General features: G+C 41.8%; 1 protein-coding gene across 1 annotated transcript in view; it reads right to left on the bottom strand.

Annotated features, from left to right (window-relative positions):
• The window catches only part of TTC39B (tetratricopeptide repeat domain 39B), a 198,622-nt gene extending 177,845 nt beyond the window's left edge, over nt 1–20,777 (bottom strand). The window contains exons 1-3 of the mRNA XM_064490195.1: nt 20,668–20,777; nt 15,351–15,472; nt 8,768–8,847 (exon numbers count right to left, since the gene is read on the bottom strand). The gene's annotated coding sequence lies outside the window, so the exon portion shown is untranslated. The remainder of the gene's footprint in view (nt 1–8,767; nt 8,848–15,350; nt 15,473–20,667) is intronic.
• Nucleotides 20,778–20,845: the final 68 nt, after the last annotated feature.

Raw genomic sequence — 20,845 nt, 5'->3', positions numbered from 1 at the left:
ACTCATGACCTCATCTTATCCTAGTTACCTTCCAAAGGCCTCACCTTCTAATACCATTACACTGAAGGGTATGAATGAATGATTCTGGGGGGGGACACAAACATTCAGTCCATAACAGCATCCTTGCCTTGTTCACAGCCTCAGTCTTTCATCATTAAGTATAAAGTTAGTTATAATTTTTTGTAGATATTCTTTATCAAATTAACGAAACCCCCTTCTTTTTGTAGTTTGCTGAAATTTTTCATGCACGAATGTTGAATTTTGTGAAATGCTTTTTCTGTATGTATTGAGATGCTGTAACTTTTTAAACTTTTATTCTGTTCATGCAATGAATTACATTGATTTTTTTTTTAATGTTAAACCAACAACATTTCATTCCTAGATAAATTACACATGGTTATGATGTATTATCCTCTTGTATGTATTTCTTGATTCAGTTTCCTAATAATTTAGTTCTGGGTTTTGTGTCTCTGTTCATGAGAGATACTAGTCCATGGTTTCCATTTCTTGAGATGATCATGTCAGGTTTTGTTATCAGGGTTTTCTCAAAAAACATTCTGGAAGTGTTACCTCTTCCTTTTTTCTCAGAGTTGTGTAAGATTGGTATTATTCCTTTTTAAAATTTTTGACAGACTCACAAGTGAAATCATTTGAGCCTGAGTTTTTTTCTTGAGGTTTTTTAAATTACAAATATAAATATTTTATCAGTTTTAGGTTTATATAGATTTTCTATTTCTTCTTGTATTGGTTTTGGTAAGTTAGGTTTTTCCAAGAATTTGGATATTTTATCTAAGCTGTCAGATTTGTTGGCATAAAGCTCATTATAATATTCCTTTATTATCCTTCCCACCTGCAAATTTCCATTCATTTCTATTGCGTGAAAGTTTAAGCCTCACTTTCTATCTGTAAAAGTCTTTTCCAATCCCAACACCACTTTTCTCCAAGCAGGATTTTTTTTTTTTCTCAGCTGTTGATATAATAACTTCTTTTCACATTCAGTCACATTTGGTTTACTTTTTGGAGTTCTCAATAGAATGTCATTTGAAAAACAATTTTCACTACTAAAAATGGAAGGGAAACTTTCAAAATAACTTTTATGGACCAATCCTGAAAGTAAAACTGTCAGTGTACCTTATCCCTGAGAAACTGTATAGGTGAGTTCAAAGATTCCTTGGGAACGCCAGACCACACTGATGCGCTGCACAAGTCTGCTTCCCTGAATCATGTACGGTATCACAGGGGAAGCAATGGCAAAGGAAGGAAGAAGAATGTCAAGGATACAACATATCTTTGCAGAGGCTAATGTGGACCAGTAGGTCATATATAGCTACAGACCAAATAAAAGTTCTCTAAAGCAGAAGTGATCTTTAATTGCCTCAAAGACTGCAAAACCAGAGGCCTGGCATTCTTAGAGCAATAAAATAGCCTTGATGTCAGCTAATTCAACCCCCTCACTTTACAGATGAGGAAACTAAGCCACCACCTAACTGATAACACAGCTGAGCCCAGAGTTGAGGTTTCCTGATTCCAAGGACATTCCATTGCCCATGACAGCCTCGCTGTCTTTCAGTCATCGTCAAGAAAACAAACAGGCCCCAGTGTGCAGGTGACAAGACCCAAAAGAGTCTAAAGAGTGCTGTGAAGAAGGAAATATGAACATTGGGGTCTAAGGGAACTTTGTTCAAATTACTAGACCTTCTGCTATGGTCTGAACATTTGTCCCCACAATATTCGTATGTTGGAACCTAATCCCCAGGGTGATCATATGAGGAGACGGGGCCTCTGGGAGGTGACTAGGTCATGAAAACATAGCCCTTAGGAAGGAGATTAGAGCCCTTTTAAAAGAAGCAGCAGACGGAAAGGTCCCTAGCCCTTCTGCCATATGAAGTTAAAGCAAAAAGATGGCTGTCTAGGAAGTGGGCCACACATTACTGGACGACCCTGCAATTTTCCAGCCACCAGATCTGCCAGTGCTGTGATCTTGGACTCCCGAGCCCTAGGACTGTAAGGAACAAATGTTTGTGGTTGATAAGCTACCCAGTCTGTGGTATCTCATCACAGCAGCCTGAACAAACTGACACCTTTCTTGTCTCAGTTAATTTATCTATGAAAAGGGGCCTAAGCCTTCCCTCAAATGGCTATTTTGAAGATATTTTTAAAATGTAATAATGCATATAAGATCTCTATCACTACGTCTGGAACATAGTAGGCATAAAATGAACGCTAGTACCTCCCTTTCCTCAGTCACACCAGCATATAAGTTGGATTCAAGGCCAAACAACAACATCTAGAAAAAAAAAAATAAGCACCAATAGCTGAGAGACAATGAAATACATGAGCACTGTCATTGGTAGACTTGGTGGGATCAAGGCAGGCTGGGCCAGTCCTTCACACTGCCAGCTGCCCAGAAAGTGAAGAGAAATGCATGTGAGTGAAGAACTCTGCTCCAAGCTCTGTGCCGAGGACAGGTGCAGGCCAGTGCGTGGTCAGGCCCTCAGGATGGCTGTTCTCTTGCTCTCTTTACATCCTCTGCTTGACCAGTGCCTGCTTCACCTACACCCGACTCACCTGACTGACCTTCCTACAGACTTGCCCCTGCCCCAGCTGCTGACTGTTCTTACCAAAGGGGCAGTGAGGGGCGTGCCCCTCTGTTGGTTTCCCCAGTAACCAATGAGCCAACCTGATGTCAATTCCCCCTATAACTAGTAACCTCCCCCCTTTCCTGAGAGAAGTCTGCCAGCCCGCTCCGCCCGCCGTCACCCGCGCATGGTGGGGAGCCGCTGGAGGACCTTGCTTGTAAGATCCCCTTATGCGTTAAACCACTGATGTCTCTGTCGCCGACTCTGGGCTGTTTCTTTGGTATTGAGCTTGGGTAAGTGCAGGCCTTGCAGGCCTGTGTGGTGCAGCCCAACAACTGGCAGAGCAGCCAGGGGATGGAGGAAACTCCAATGAGTGCTGAGATGTTGAGAAAAAGAGCGGGGAATGGAAAGTCGCAGGGCAGTCCACTTATGTGGGGCCCCAAAGTTCCAGAGGTGATCCCAAAAGTTGCAAGGGAAACCCGGGGCGGCCGTCCACTAGTGTGTGGGGCCCTGTGGTGACTGGCTGTCCTTGATGAATGGGGGCCACCAAGAGAGTGGAGAACAATGAAGGCCCCTGATGGCTCTGCTATGGTATCACAGTGAGCCTTTTGTAGTTGGTTAAGCTAGCTTTCTAGAAGGAATTGGTATTTCTTCCCGTGCCTTTGAGATGTAAATGATCAACCTGGGTTCTCAGGAACTTTGCTCTAATTGTGTGTGATCTCTAAGAGTGAAGGGAAAAGAGGGGCCTTTTTAAACTCTCTAGGAATAATTATGTTTGAGGAATGTCTATCTAAAATAGTCTCTCCAGATTTTGGTAACTTGAAACTACATTGAATGAAGAGAATTCATTGACTATCTGGGTCATTTCCAATAGGATAAAATATTGGAACATTAACTGCTGGGCGAATCTAAATTTACCCACCTTTGCCTTCTTAGGAGAGGAAGACTAAAGCATAAGTTTTCCAATCAGGAAATGCTGGTGTGACAAACAGTTCACAATTACTTGCTTTTTGGTTTTTGTCAGAGATTAAGGATTTTAAGGGTTAAGATTACAATCAGTCATAATTCTAGGGGTCGTAGCCAAGGTTCTTTATCGATTCAATTCTAATCAGGTGTTTAACCGTGACTTTCAAAGTCTTTTGACATGTATACACAGTTATTGTTGTACTCTGATGCTTTTGCAAAAGTTTCATCTTCAAGAAGATTCATTCAAGAAGGACCTTTTGACAAGTATAGGTCTGATAAATTTTAGATCTTATCACTGAACTGGGTAAGAAATTAAAGAATCCTAATGGAAAACCTGATAGCTTTATAAAAAAGTTAACAAAAGGACTGGTTACTGTGTGAACTGGTGAATATGGTATAAATTGTATGGCTTTTGTCTGGAATGGTTTTGATCTGTATTTTCCAGGTTTAGGAAAGCCCTTCCCTCAAATTAATGTTGACATAGCAATTTGGTAAACTACACCCATGCGTAGAGTTGAAGCATTTTCCTTTTCTCTCTGCCTGGGCCCTCCAAAAACTGGAGACTCTTGGGTTCCAAGCAGCCTTATCAGGGAAATGGGAAAGACTTGTCTCTTGACATGTGCAGGAACCTCAATATTCTGGGGACCTCCAGAAGGGAGAAATCCACCAAGGTGAAGCCTGATGGCAGGCCTTTGGCATGGCTTTCCTGGCCTTGAGAGGCCTTTTGGGAATTCAATCTGTGACTCCTTCTGAGGAGTTCCACTACAGCCAGTTTGGAAAAGCTTACATGGTCAATTGACCAGACATTTTGCAAACAAATTTGTCTTGATTTGGCCATGTTTGGTGGAGATGAGGGTAATTTTAGGGAGAAAAATATGATATTTCAGTAGCCGTTAAATTCTCCTTCTGCTAATTAAGGTCTGTATTTATGAAAATTATTGTGTTAGCCTTGATGTTCAGGATGGAAAAAATTCTTAATGGAGTTGTCATAGAGTGTAACTACTTATAATGTATAAATAACACTGCTTGGTTTAAGTCTGTTACTAAAAGCACATGTACAATGCTTGTGTAACAACTGATACATGTGTATAGCCTCTAAAATGTATCTACGTGTAATTGGTAACATGTATAGCCTCTAAAATGTTTCCCAGTCAACATACCTCTGAACCTGTTGACAATATCTGATTCGTTTTCCCCCAACATGGATAACTAGGCAAATACAAAGGAGGCTTAGCACCAAGGGACATGATCTGGACCTAGGGCAGACAGCTGAACCACCCCAGCTTCACGGGACAAATATTTTGATCATCAGTGCTTTCTATTGAAAGGTTTGCAATCAAAAGGGGAAATGATGGGAAAAATCTGTACATATTGAGGTACGGGGAAGTCATTCTAGCTTATACAAGGTTTAACTTACATTTTACTTAATAGAGTGGCCTGTTCCGTGGCCTACTGAACATGCATGGTACATCTGCTTTGGCCTTGAGGAGGGGAATGCATTTGATAATCAAAACGGAGTAGCTGTGGTTCAGACATCCCAGGTAAAACTAGGGTCCGTTGTAAATGTAATTTTAGACACGTTCCTATATGACTGAAAACTTGAGTTTTCCGAACTGTATTGCAGACCAGGACAAAAACCGCAAGTGGCTGTGGTATTATCTCAGAATGCTGCTACTACTTGTGTTTTGCTTCATTGTCATGATTGCCCCTGTGCGGTGCCTGTTAGATGTCTTACATTTTACCTCTAGCCTGAGCAGAGGACATCTGTTCAAGGATTGAGCAGCAATACTGTCCTCACTGAGAAATGAGTGTCATTTCTGGGTCTATAGTGAGATGCCATCGTTTCTCCTCTGGGCCTCATGAAAAACTGACCTGGCGAATGTGACTACGTGGGGACGACTGACAATGAGAGGGAAAGACTCTCACCACCTTCCTGTCCCACATGCCAGTACATCAGAAGGACCCCCATGGGTAAACTTTACTGCCCATGAGCCCCCTGGGCTATGCTGTGTGGAATAGAACAGGCTGGCTTCTGGACACACAAGTGCAACTAGTGAATTAACTGGATTTTTGTTTGAAAAGACCTAATGCGTCCACCTCTGATGGCGCTCAACGTAACATGGGGTGGCAGACCTGTACTGTGACTGCTGGTTCCTGGCTGGACCAACAGAATGTTTCCTTTACAGCCAGGCCTTCCCCTCCCCATGGGGGTGGCTCTGGACTGTAAAAACCAGTGGTGGCCTTACCTTCCTTATAACTGGACAGGATGCTGCCACGACTGACTACCTTTCCATTGACCCAGTAAGCTCCTGGCTCAAATTTACCCACATCCTGGCAAATGACTATTCTCAGCATGCTAGGTATCTTACTCTTGATACTCCTTGGTTGCTGTTGTCTGTACTGTATTTGTGTTCTTGGTTGCAATGCCCCTCTACATACCTGACCCCAGGAATTTCACAGAAGAGGGGTGGACTAAGATGTTATGGGTATTGCTAAGTATGTAGGGGTGGAGAGTATGGTCAGGCCAATCAAATGGTTGTTCCTTTGCCCTCTGTACATTCCCTGCTTGACCAGTGCCTGCTTCACCTACACCCTATTCACAGGACTGACCTTCCTACTTCCTTGCCTCTGCCCCAGCTGGGTGGTGAGGGGGCGTGCCCCTCTGCTGGTTTCCCTGGTAAGCAATGAGCCAACCTGATGTCAATTCTCCCTATAACTGATACCCTCCCCCTGACACCAAGAGCAAAGACTGCTGCCATGTTTTGCCTGCCATCCCCCATGCACAGTGGGGTGTCGCTCCAGGACCTTGCTTTAGACATGTAAGATCACCCAACCATTAAACCATTGATGTCTCTGTCGCCACTGCAGGCTCTTTCTTCAGTCTTGAAGCTGGGCAAGTATAGGCCTTGCAGGCCTGCGGGGGGAAGGCAACACCAGGCCCAGCCTACACATCTTTCCTACTAGCTTCCCAACTCATCTCCCAAGGGCAGGATCAGTCCTCTTCTAGTTCCCAAAGCCAATCTGGACTTGGGGCCAGATGTGCTCAGATGACTCCAACCGCATATCTGTCTGCCAGTCTACTTCTGACCTATTGCCCAGGTCTCGATGTCTAGGCTTCTGCTTGCTCCTATCCAATTCCTTGCCCCACTGACCTGGTTTCTACTTTTCCCTGGCTTCCTTGTCATTCTGCCATACACACCTGACAGGAAACCCACTTGGTTCCTCTGTAGTCAAAAATTACAATGGCAGCCTGGCACATAAGTGTTTCCCAAAAAAGGCTATGCCTATGTTATCCATTCTGTCCTTTACTATGCCTGAATATCCAAGGGAAGAGACTGCTGGCCTGTCAGATTCTTTCCTGGGAACTTTGAGAATTTAACCAGAGACAGAAAGTGGTGAGAGCTGAGTCATCTCTGGCAATGTTCAGGAGAGAAACCCACAAGCTGTCTTCTATCTGAAGACCCTGTTACCCCCCCTTCCTGAGAGTTGGCTGTCTAGCTCTGCCTTCGGTCGTAAGCTTCCAAAATAAATCTAACTTTTGCTTAAGTGATAGAAGATCTGTTTCTGGTTCTTGCATCCATATGAACCTTATCTGGTACAGATCTCAACTGTTGACTGCTTATCTGAACTCAGTGTGTCATGCTCCTCGTTCAGAACCTCTCTTCCAATCAACTCACCCAACCAAGCCAACTCTTAAAGCATAATAACACACACTGATATTTAACATTGATATTTGTCCCAAGTTCTCCATAGGATAATTTTTTGGAACTTTTCCCAGTAATATTGGAATTTGGTTGTATTTATTTATTTGCCCATATATCTGTCCATCCATCCATCTACTGCACACTAGGCACTGTCTATGGTCCTAGGGTTACAGAAATGTAGCATGCAGAATCCCTGCTTTTCAACATTATAGACCAGGTAACTGCCACCCCTATAAATAACCTCAGTACAATGGGCTGAGAGCTATAATGGGGGTACCAATATGAAGCAGTGAGAGCACTGACGTGGGAGCAAATGACAGTCTTCAGAGAGAGGATCAGGAAGTTTCCACAAAGTAGCTAATGTTTAAAGTGATTTTGGGAGAATAAAGATGAATTCACAAAGGGAAGAATGGTAGTAATGTTTTAAGAAAACACTGCAAGAATGATAATTTGTTAACTATTCAACCTTGCAACCTTGTTTCAGGGATTCACCCTACAGATGTATTGGTACATGTAACAGTTGACTTGAGTATAAGATTTAACCATTGCAGCAGTGTTTGTAAGAGACTGGAAAAAATCCACATGTAAATTAATTAGCACTGATTAAAAAAATATGGTATATTCGTTTGATAGAAGACTATGCAACTATAAAAAAGAATGAGGAAGCTATTTACCAATATGAAAGATCTCTGACATACAATGCTAAGTGAAAAAGCAATGTTTAGAACAATACTGCCTTTTGTTTTAAATGGGGTAAAATGAGAATATATATGTTCATATTTGTCCACATGTATATTAAAAAGCTATACAAGTTGTGTACATCTGACAAAAGTGGTAACCACTGGGTGTGGGGCAGTGGGACCTGAAAAGGTAGTGAAACACGTGAGAGTGAGACTTTATACTGAACGTTTTAAAAAAATTTTGAACTATTTGAAAATATTATCTATTCAAAAATATAAATAAATTTTCAAAGAATGCATTGCAAGGAAATAACCAAAGTTAGACACAGGGCTCAGAAGACAACACAGGTTTTTGTTTTTGTTTTAATTGCTCTGAGTCAGAAACCAGCTGGCAAAAGAAAGCAAGGAGAGAATATTTCACTTCACCTCCCTCTGATGTGGGTAGTAATACTCTAACAGCTAACTGTTCACAGCAACTGCATGATGTGAGAAGAGGCACTTTAGAAACACAAACGTGAGTACAGATTTATGACTTGTGTGAATGCAAAATGTTGTGGACAGGAAAACCTACTGCACAGATTTGGAAGCAGAACTTTTATTCCTTCTTCTGTGGGTGTATTCATTCAATTTAGACAACATTCCTTCTGCCTTACTCCTGAAAGGATGTGAATGAAGTCTTTTCATTTAAAACACTTTGGGGAAGGGAGTCGAGGAGGGAACAAATAAAACTGCACACCCCATAGTCATCTTTCAATATAAAAAATCCACTGATACTTTGAATTTTAGAAATCTCCCTTGTGGAGAATATAAGATACAAGGCTGAAAAGTTTTGACTTACCCCAGGCAATGGGCCAGTGAATGTCGTTGAACAGGCCTTTTAATTTTTTGTCCTATTCTTTCAAGACTGAATGTTCTCCTCTTTAAATGAAAAAGAACAATAATTTTTCTTAGACATTTCATACCATCTGATTATTATAAAATTCATCCAGATGCTCAAAGGAAAGAAGGTATAATTAAGTAAAATCAGTGTCTTTCAAATTAGTGTCTTCTGACATTTACCATTACCTGAGGGTTAGGTCCTCAAGGCAATAGTTGCAAAAATTGTTTTCAATTAACCAAAGGACGACCAGATTCGAGAGGATTGGGTCATTCTACCAAAACTCAGAAGAGTCTTGGTCTTTGTAGACAGCTATCGTTTCTCTCTGCCAATTATTACCTTCCTTCCTTTGGGGTACTGTACTTCTCCCTTCCACTTGCCAACTCTGATTTTCATCCTGGTGGAGCTGTCAAATCACAGTATTTAATCCTGTCGCCACAGGGTGATCTAAATCCAGTCAAATGTAGTAGCTCATTCCTCTCACCACAGCCATTGGTTAAAAGGCATGGGGGAATGGACACTACCTGGTGGACATGTGTTCTAAGCTGGTTTAATCATCCTCTTGAGTAGTTGCTATTTGGAGGGAGGTGAAAGGGGGCTTTGCCTTTCTGATCACAAAAGCTGGAAAGATACAAATATGGGACAGCAGGCAGCCATATAAATGATACATGCACATTATAAAATTTGGAAGTTTCCTCAAAAAATTTTAGAAGCCATTTTAGGTTATTGGTATTGAACGATTAAAAAATTTTAGTGCTATAATTTTGATTTTCAATTAAAAAAAGGAAATAAACATAGGGCAGTTAAACTTTTGAGATAATGATGTACACAGGACAATTCATCAAATTAGGACAGAACAGTACAGACTAGAGTGGGAAAGACTTCACAGAACGGAGTGATTTTAGTTGACCCTTAAGTGATCTGAGTGAACGGAGGAAAACAGGGACCACATTTTGTGCAGAAAAAGAAGCAGGCTAGAAGGTCAGCCTGACAGGAGCAAGAGCAATTGTCAGCAGGCAGTTAAGTGGGCCAAAACAACGTGAGTCACCTCTGAGAATCTTCAGACTAAAGGAGGAGAAGGACCAGCATTTAGTTGAGGTTAGAGGTACTAGAAAAAAGGACTCTTCTGGCCTGAGGTAGAGGAGAGGCAGAGGAGGAAGGCTGGAGTAGGGAAGCCTGCCGGCAGACATCCCTGCACTAAGCCATGGTGACATGCTGAACTGCCTCCTGTTTACCTAAACTTTCCATGTGCTCCCACACCCTCCAACAGCCCATGACCATGGCCACAGCTAGTTAGACCAGACGTGGAGAAAGGACAGGACCAGCTGAATGTTGACCAACGGCCTATCACAGTCTGGTCTGCTGGGCTTCCCCAAAACAGGAAAACTGGGACAGTGCTTTCTGCCTCTGCCTTTTGCTCTCTCTCTCAAAAGATCCAGGATGAAGTTTCTCGCAGCTCCGTGAGCTGATCTGAAAGGTTATGAAGCAGACTGCAGGCCAGGCATAGGGGTGCCAGATAAAATAAAAAATAGGTAAATTAGAATTTCAGATCAACAAAAACAACAGCATTTTTTTAGTGTAAGTATATCCCAGATAGTGTATGGGACATACTTATACTCAAAAGTTATTCAAATATAACTCGACGTCCTGCATTTTTCACTCGCTAAATCTGGCAACCTTATCAGGTCCATTATGCAGCAGGTGAATACGAAGCATGTGGAGCAAAGCAGTGTAAATCTCTTCTTTTCTGCCCTAAGGAAAAAGGCAGTCTGACTGTCTTGGTGCTGGGAGACTCTGCCCTGATGCTGCAGGTGTGTCTCCTGGCCTCTCTTCACTGGAGCAAGCAGAGAGCACTTACTGTTCCTTCCTGAGAATCTTTGCTGCTTGGTCTCCCCTACCAGACACACACTGTGCTACAAGTGAGGTATCTATAGGTGTTCATCACCCAGGGTTAGGCTGTCACTGCGTTGGAATTTATTCTTTATTCTACTACACAATAGCAAAAGCTTTCCAGACTAGGTCTTCAAAAGGAAGGAGTCTAATATAAATGTTCCCTCTCTTCCTCCTTCCTCAACCTCTCTCCAGCTAATGCAGCCTCTCTTTGAACCCCCTAGTCAGGTGCCCCCATGCCTGCCCACTCCCTCAGGAAACCCCTGCTCTCCCTGTAGGAAGAGGACAGTCCTCTCTGTCTTTTGCAGGGACTTGCAAACTGGAGCACCTGAGAGACTGTGCTTTGCTTAGTCACTGCCGCCTCTGGGAGGTTGAGGTTAATCCCCAGTGTTTGACATACTTGACTTCTTCAGAAATGTGCCTAAAAAGCAGGAAACACTCTCCAAGGTGAGTTGTTTTTTTCTCAGCTACAAGGTCTAATCATATACAGGGAAAAGAGAGGCTTCCTGAAAATGACATTGGTTTGACATGTTGCAAAAGAGTAATTGTGTTGAGAAGGAATTGCTTTCTTTTCTTCTGCTCGCTGGGCCTAGCTTACATGACCAGAGGTGTACGTGGCTCTCTTTACCATCCCGGGGGCGGGGGGGTACCAACTCTTATAAATTCTTCCCTATCATAAATCTCCTGACTTCCAATCTAGCAAGAAGGGGACTTTCTCCCGACAATTTAGCAGTCTACATAAGGGGCAGTGAGAACCACCTGGTAGAGAGGAAAGGCATGGAGGGGAAGTGCACAATAAAAACCAAAAAGCCATGGAAGAAAATGTAGTGTTTACTCCTACTATCAGATCCCACGGACACTTTAGTTCATGTTTCAGACTTCCATAAGACCTCTCTATATTCCTAGAGATAAGCACAACAATCACCTTTATATAAGAAGAGGTCAGCAAACTTCTTTTTTTTTTTAATGATAATTACATATTCTTTATTTTTTTATTGAGGTATAATTGACATAAAACTTTGTATTAGTGTCAGATGTATGACATAATGATTAAATACTTGTATGTATTGTGAAATGATCACACAGTAAGTCTGGTTAACATTGGTAAAGGCCAGATAATAGACATTTCAGGCTTTTCAGGCTGTCGGGTCTCTTGCAACCACTCAGCTCTGCTGTGGTACTGCAAGAACAGCCATAGACCATATGAAATTGAATAAACATGACTGTGTTCCAATAAAGCTTTATTTACAAAAATCAGTGGCAATACCATTCTCTAATAAAAGGAACAAGGCTTTCTTGGAGAAATGGCTGATTCAAAGCATTGGGCAGGAGATATATAGGTCAGAAACATCTTGTTGCACCAGAAAGTAAAGACGTGCTCAGAAAATAAGAGGACAGGGAGGATGTGAAAGGGACACAGGAACCAATCTGAAAGAGCTCCCAGTAACCAAAGTTGGAACAATTTGAACAATAAAATAAATACGGAGTTTTAAAATGTAGATTTTATTATTATTCATTTATGGTGAAGGCTAGCAGATCAAGAGATGACTGCCTGTTTAAAGATGGTTTGTTACTCACAGTTCCTAAGAAGAGGGGCACACCACACTGCAGAGGGCCACACAAGGAAGCACCAGGGTTGATCAGGGGGCAGAGGGAGCAAGGGTACCTGGACCTGGTTAATTAGGGCGAAGGAACAGTAGCCCTGAGCTTGAGAACCCAACAGAGGAGGCTGTGGGGATGCGGGCTCTGGATGGGGTGGTTTACATTTGGAAGGCACACTCAAAGGAGAACACTGTCTCTAGGAATTGGCTATCCCTGGGAGGGGCAACCCCTCCAGGCTCAGCAAGAACCCAGACGTCAAAGCATCCGAAGCACGTGGTTAATACAGTAGTAATGGATGATAACCCAAAGCATAAAATAAATATCCATGAGTCTATACTGATATAAATAAAAGATTAACTATTTAAATAAATGGAGAAGAGACAACTCTCCCCTACAGGATTTCAAGTAATTTATGTAACTGCTCCCTACTCCAGGAGATGAAACTTAATTCCCACTCTTCCCCTGCCCCCCACCCCCCACCCCCTAGCCACGAGTATGAGCTTAGTGACCTGCTTCTAGGGTATGGAAAGAAGGAAAAAGGTAACTTTACAGTGGAAAGATGCTTTTCTTCTGACATGAGGGGAAAATCTAATATCAGAGAGTTATTTCATTGCCTGATCCTACAGCTTCTAACCTTCAATCATTTTATACCATTTCCAGGATCTTTTCTGCTTACATCAGTGAATGTGTCTTATAGAGGTGGTAGGTGAACTTAAGCAATGAAAGTTGGTTGCCTCATCTTTGGATGATGCCAGACTCACATCGTGGGAGTCAAACAATGTTCTGGTGCAAGCCTCCCTCCAAAAAACGACAGCTTCTCCCAAATCTCTCCACATCCACAGTCCTTATAATCAAAAGGGACCAGAATATTTTCTGATTTTTTTCTCTGATTCTGTGTTTTCTACCAGCAGAATTTCTCACTCTCTTTGCTAATTCAAAATTTTAAAATCCCTTACAATAAATTCAGCACTGTTCTTGGAAAAAGCTAATTGCCTAATTTGTATTTATCAGTGGAATTGAGATGGAGGTGGTGGGAGAACAAAAAAAAACATAGGTACCCTAAATCAATTAGTTGGAGACAATTTAGAGAATTTTTTAAAAAGTCATTATGCAAATACATATCTATTAACAGTTATTCAATCTTGAAAAGGATCATTGCTTAGAATGGAAGATGACACTCAGTTCAGGCTTTCTACCTCCGATGTTAAAATTCCTTATAATTAACGTCAGGCCTTTGAATGGTTATGAATCTTACTTCTCACTAAAGAGCTGTTATTATTTTTCTACCAACCGCCTTTATGACCAAGGGGATTTCAGCTGTCTTTCCCATCACACCATTCCCTTTCCATCCTTCTGTAGCTCCTTTCTTTGGCAGAGGGAAACTCCCACGTGGTCCCCTGGCTTCAGGAAAGCAATACCTGAATACCAAGCTCATAACTGAAAAGTGATTCCAAAGGGTGCAATAGCATTTAGTTCTCTTTGAATCAGTCATTTTTGGAAATAGTGCTGTTCAAGTAGATGACTCTTCATGCATTTTATTGTTGAAGCTGAGCGCCCCTAAAACCCGGTTCCCTCACTGAGTTTATGATTAATCTCTCTATCCAAACCTTTATTCCCTTTCTTGTCCCCAGTGACTTCAATCCTTTGCTAACTGAACAACCATCAACCAGAGTCGGATAACCGGAACTGCTGTTGTCGATGACGATGACGTCGTTAATGTACTAAGACTGCTATTACAGAATATCATCCTTAATGTATGAACTCAGGTTGTTTCCCCAGAGCTGGATGAGCTAACATCCTGAGCCATGGACCACCTGGCCAGAGAATTGTAAACCAAAGACATCCCGACTCCCAAAACTATGGTTAAGAAATGTTATAAGACATTAATTAATTCCAGCCTCTTTGTTCTTCCCCTTTGAAAAAGCCTCTAACTCAGTGATCAAGCTGGGGTGGATCTAAGGCTTGCCTCCTGCTCCCTTGCTTGGCGCTCTGCAATAAACTCTGTCCTTCCTTCAGCACAGCCCAGTGTCAGCAGATTGGCTTTGCTTTGAGTCAGGTGAGCGGATCAGTAACATTATCATCATACATGATTCTCATCCCTACCCCAGCAAACCCTTCTCTTTTTAAGATGTATCCCTGCATGTCGTGCTGGCTTAAGCACCAGGGCTTTGCTCCACTGAGGGTCTCCTCTGGGTGCTGCGACTCCCGTGGCTCTCTTTTCTCCCACTTCTGTACCCTCCTTTCCCTCTCTCTTGACAATCTCATGTTTTATTACGGCTTTATCTACCATCTTCCCAAATAACTCTACAAATCTACGTCCCTCACCCTGTTCACTCTCATTGATGTTCAGTATTTTTCTCCCGAACAACATCTCCACCAGCCTTCAAATTTCCCATGTTCAACAGTAAAGCACTCTGCATATAGACCTGGATTTGCATCCTAACTCTACGACATCAAATCCACCACTGAAGCTTCCTCAGCCTCAAATTCTTAACTGGGGAAAATAAAAATATCTACCTTATACAATTACTCTGAATGTTACCATTTCTCTCCCATCCATTTGCTTCTCCTTCCACTGTTCCCTATGTCAGAAATATTCTCACCATCTTCCTAGCTATCTAGGCTTGAAATCTTTGGACTACCCTCCTTCCTTGTGTCTCTCATATTCCTTTTTCCTCTATGTTTCTCTCATTAATCCTTTTCTGTAATCATAGAACTTCTATTGCCTCTTGGCTGGACTCTGGCAAATGTTTTCCTAATTTTTTTTCCTGCTTCTTGTCTCTCTGGCCAGGCCCCCTGTAAGGCGTGGCTCTGTTCACATCACTTCCTGTATTAGTTATCCATTGCTGTATAACAAATTCCTAAAATGTGGCAGCTTAAATATTTACTATCTCACACAGTTTCTGTGGTTCAGGAATCTGGGAACACATGAGCTCGGTGGTTGCAGCTCAGAGCCTCTCCGAAGGCTGTAGTCAGGTGTTGGCAGGACTGCAGTTACCTTAGGCTTGACTGGGGCTGGAGGGGCTGCTTCCAAGTTGGCTCCCCCGCGTACCTGACAGGTTAGTGCTGATGGCTGGTAAGAGGCCTCTTCTCAGTTCCTCACCACATCAGCCTCTCCACAGTAACGTCTGAGCGTCCTCATGACATACAGCTAGCATCTCCCAGGGGAGTAATCTAAGTGCGTACAAAAGAATAATTTTTAAATAGAATTCTTAATTGAGGCCAGATGACAGATATTCATCAGCAAAATGACCTCCTGTAAGATTACTCATTGCTGCATTAATTGTACAAGCAAAAGACTACAAATAACCCCAATGTATTTCAAAAGAGGACTAAGGGGATTGGACATACATACTGTAGGAGAATTAGGATGCTTCATATTAATATGAAAGGAGGTCCAAGATATAAGTTTACATAGAAAACATGAGTCATAGAGTATAAACAGCATGTATAATGTGCAAAATACATTTGTGTATACATAGGTATGTGTGCATGTGTGTACTTACATATGTGTACATATGATTTCTCTGGAAAGATACACAAGCAACTGCTAACTGGAGGTTATGGTTGCCTCCAGAAATCTAGGAAGGGGCTCTACATGGGTGGGGGGACAAAAGAAAGGGTCACTTTCACTGCATGATATTTATATCTAATTTTTTCTTCCAGGTTTATTGAGATATAATTGGCATACAGCACTGTATAAGTTTAAAGGGTAAAGCACAATGATTTGACTTACATACATCAGGAACTTATTACCACAATAAATGTAATGAACATCCATCATTTCACACACATACAAAATAAAAGAATATATTTTTTCCTCATGATGAAAACTCTTAGGATTTACTCTCTTATCAAATTTCATATATAATATACAGCAGCACAATTATATTAATCATGTAATCACGTTGCACATCACATCCTCAGTACTCATTTATCTTATTACTGTTAAGTTTGTACCTTCTGATCGTCTTCATCCAATTCCCCCTCCCCCACACCCTGCCCCTGGTAACCACAAAACTTACCTCCTTTTCTACGAGTTTGTTTTTTGAAGTATAACTGACTTACAACCCTATGTTAGTTCCTGGTACACAATATAGTGATTCAATATTTCTGTGCATTACAAGATGATCACCATAGTTACCATCTGTCCCCATACAAACATATTACATTATTATCGACTATACTGGAATATAGTTGATAATAATATAGTTGATATTTCTACCTTTTAAATGATGTGCTTATTCAAAAATTATTTTTAAAAATCTAGACAAAGTGTACACTTGGAGGGAAAAAAAAAACCGAAGCCAGAGAAGAAGAATAAAATAAATGACTTATCTGTAGGAAAGATTTAGACATCAGCAAGAACTGGATGGAAACACAGCTTGGGCAGTCAACACTGAAATGGTGGGAAACACACAGTTTCAATCCCAGGGGAGACTCCCAGGTGCCTGTGTCTAACTGTGAGAAAGGAGGTCTTGGGGCAGAGGTAGAAGTACTTTGGAAAACAAACTGAAGGAAGTTCACATGTGGAATTTCATAAATTGTGAGCCAGTTGGATTTCAGAGATACAATAGATGAGATCACAAACAAGTGGGCCATAGGCCAGATGCTTATGTGTGTTTGAATACTGTCTTTAAATTTTACATGAACTGTTAAAAGATAAACTAGGATATATTAACATTTTTTAGAGTCTATTTGAGAAAAAAATCAATCAGGCAGTGACAGAAGTGGTTAGGAGAGCTCCACTGACTAGAGCTGGGAGAGGCAGAAGCAATTATTGATTGGTTATGGCTTAAAGCCTAGTTGGCTGTTTGTGATTGGTTGTCTTTAGCCTTTTGATTTCATAACCTTGAGGCCTTTACAGACTTAGACTTCAGTTTGCTTAGGTAGGCTGCCACGGCATTAGAGCCACTTCAATCTAATGTCCTCCTTGTTTAATTAATTTAACAAAATTAACTGCCCACATTTGAAGATCAGATTTCACGTTGTTGTTGTTGTTTTTAAAAAAGAGCTAAATATCTGACTTCTTCAGAAATGCTGGAGGCTCTGGCAGACAAGTGCCACATTTCTCCCTGGCAGTCATGGTAGCTTTGTAGACAGAGGCTGGTACTCCCCAGTTTGCCACAGTTCCCACCAGCAAGCCAGTTTTCATCACCTGCTGGGCCCACGTAAACATCTCAGGTGAAGAAGCTAATGTTCAGAGGCCAACTTTGAGAGCTCACATCTCCCTATTCCTACTTCCTAGCCAAGACCTAGATAACACCTGATCACTACTCAGAATCCTGACTGTAAACTAATGCCACCACCTCAGCCTAGTGGTTGCTTCCAATATCCACAACTGGGAAAACTTTTTTTTTCCTCCCTGAGGAATCATATAGAGCTCATCCAGAATTACAAGGACTGTATCTATCCTGGGATCTTAGGCTCTTTCTACCTCCTTTCTGTGGTTGTCTGGCCCTAGAACTCGCATTTTCTGCCAAATTTGCCCCAGGTCCAGAAGCTGACTTTGCCATAGCCTTGTTGGGGAGGAAAAACTTCCTCTACGCTCTTATATTATCATTGGGGGCCTGTGAATTAAACTGACAAAAGACGGGTTACCAAGAAAAAAGATAGATTTTAATTTATGAACATGTGATGTTTGGGGGACTTCACAAAAATCTAAGGAGGGCAGTTAGAATTTGGGCTTATATACCATCTTAGCAGGGTAAGGGGCAGGGGAGATGGGCACTTACAGGAAAACAAATGACTTCTTAATAGGGGAAGGGGAGAAATGGCACTTATGGGAAAACAAATGACCTTCAGGAAAGATAAATTAATCCTTACAAAAACAGATGGGAGATACAGCTTTGTGACAATGTCCGCATGGGTGTGGTGCCCACTTCTAGTCAATTTTCTCTGGTTGCAGGAGGGGATTTATGACAATTGAATTCTGTAGGGAGGTTCTGCATTTAGGTAGATTAATGGAGTTCAGGGGAAAAAAGCCTATTCTCAAATGCCTTCAGTTCAATTAATTTTTATGCTGCAGTGGCTATTCTGGAGCCCTTCAGCCTTGTTCCAGGGAGGGGCTGCTGTTGATGAGACTCAAGAGAGTACTGCTGGTGCTCATCACTGATCTTTCTTTGCCCACCGACCCCGCAATCCACACCTCACAATGAACCACCTTCGCATGCTGTGCTCATTCTGGTCCGCTTCCCACTGCTGCTCAAGAACCATTGCGGTCTCCATTCCTGAAGCCAGTGTTAATAAATTGCCATATATGTGAGAGTTCTTCCACCTGAAATGTGACCTCACTCTCTGGAGTGAGAGCTCCCCCTATTGAGAGATTTGGACCAAGGCTTACAGGCCCTGGGAAGACTATTAGTCCTTAGGTTGCGAGAATTCAACTCAGATTTACTACAGATTAAAAAAATTACTGGCTTACATAATGGCAAATCCAGGGGAGAAGATGGCCTCAGCCACACTATTCCAAGTCATATGACTTTTCTCTTTCTCTACTTTCTGCCTTTGCTTATTTAAACGCTTGGCTTTTTTCCTTCTAACCCTTCAACTGGCTGACACAAACTATGTCTAGGGCACATCCCTGGGTCCTCAAAATGGATGGATAGTTTCTTAGTTTATAAATAAAATCTCAGAGGAGGATTCTGATTGGCTCTAGTTGTGTCATTTGCTCTCCTTGAGCCAATCACTGTGGCAGAGTGGGAAAGGTTGTATGACTGGCAGCCCCAGGGGGACCAACAGAAGTAGGGAAGGTCAATTCTAAGAAACAGAATGTTAGGCAGACAAAAACAACAGATATCTTCCACAACAATGTACTAATAAATACAAAGACTCCTATAAAAATATACATAACCTAATTTAAAATAGGTAAAGGACTCAAATAAACATTTCTCCATCTTCACCAATACAGATGGTATAGCACAGGGAGCAATATCCAATATCTTGTAATAAACTATAATGGAATTAACACAGCATTGTAAAATTATACTTCAATTAAAAAATACTATAATGGAAAAGAATCTTTGCTGTACACCAGAAACTAACACATTGTAAATCAACTATAATTTAAAAAAGATGATCTACAGGTGGTCAAAAAGCACATGAAAAGATGCTCAACATCATTAATCATCAGGGAAATTCAAATCAAAACCACAATATACCACTTCATACCCAATAGGATGGCTATAATAAAAAAAGTCAGATAATAACAAGTGTTGATAAGGATGTCACGAAATGGGAATCCTCATACAACGCTAATGGGACTGTAAAATGGGGCAGCCGCTGTGAAAAACAGTCTGGCAGTTCTTCAAATGGTTTAAACATAGAGTTACCATGAGACCTAGCAATTATATATATATACACACACACACACACACACACACATACATATATATATCTATCTGTATCTTCAAGATATACATATATCTTCAAGAGAAGCAAGTATATGTCCGCACAAAAACTTGTACATACAAGTCTATTCGTAATAGCCGAAGGGTAGAAACAATCTTTAAAAAATGGATAAATAAAATGTATCATATCCATACAATGTGATATTACTCAGCTACAAATAAGTGAAGTACTGATACATGTCATGACATGGATAAACCCTGAAAACATTAAGTGAAAGAAGTTAGTCACAAAGACTACATATATGATGCCATTTATACTAATGCCTAAGAGCTGGAGGAGATAGCGGGATTGGGGGTGATAGCTAAAAAGTACACGGTTTCTTTTAGGAGTGATGAAGGTATTTTCAAATTGACTGTGGTGATGGTTGCACAACTCTGTAAATAATGCTAAGAACCATTGAAAGAACATTTAAAATGGGTCAAGAATATGATACGTCAGTTATAGACCAATAAATAAATAACCAAAGCTCCTTCTATATGCTCCGCTACTTATGTCCTCTGGGACTTCTGAAAAATGGAGAAAGCTCCATTTGAAGCTAGAAAGATTAAGTTCCGACCTTGCTTCTATTTCCTAGCACTTAATTCCTTCCTCAACAGCATAACAGAGATGATAATCCCTGCCCAGAAAGGTGGTTGTGATTTTTTAAAATATACATTAGAGATAATAATGTACAGCGTCTGATAGGAGGCGCTCAATAAACATTATTGCGCGCGGGAACATTAACGTATACGTATACACACACGAACACGAACTCTCCGTTGGGGAGGTTCTGAAGGAACCGCATCTGGAGAGCCGGTCGCGTCCCGAGTCTCAGCCCTCGACCTCCAAGACTCTCAGGCTCTGGGGCAGTGAGGCAGCAGCATAGCCCACGAACCCTGGAGTCAAGGAAAAGTCCTGCACCCCGGGGGGCGGGGAAAGATATGAGCCAGACCAAAGGGTTTGTGCCAAGGACGCCCTACCCGGCAGAGAGCGAGGACGCGTAACCGTGGGGGCTGAGAACCCAGCCAGTCAGGCTGCGATGAACCGAGAGAGACAACCGCTAACCGGAGCGCTGCGAGCACAGAACAATGCGCTCAGCCTAGCACCCGGGGGCTCGCGGTGCCGCGCCCGGGGGCGGACCCAACTTGGGGTCTGCCG

The sequence above is a fragment of the Camelus dromedarius genome, chromosome 10 (assembly GCF_036321535.1).
Source record: "Camelus dromedarius isolate mCamDro1 chromosome 10, mCamDro1.pat, whole genome shotgun sequence".
Lineage (NCBI taxonomy): Eukaryota > Metazoa > Chordata > Mammalia > Artiodactyla > Camelidae > Camelus > Camelus dromedarius.
Note: the sequence above shows the minus strand (reverse complement) of the source record. Positions and strands in the feature narration are given on the sequence as shown.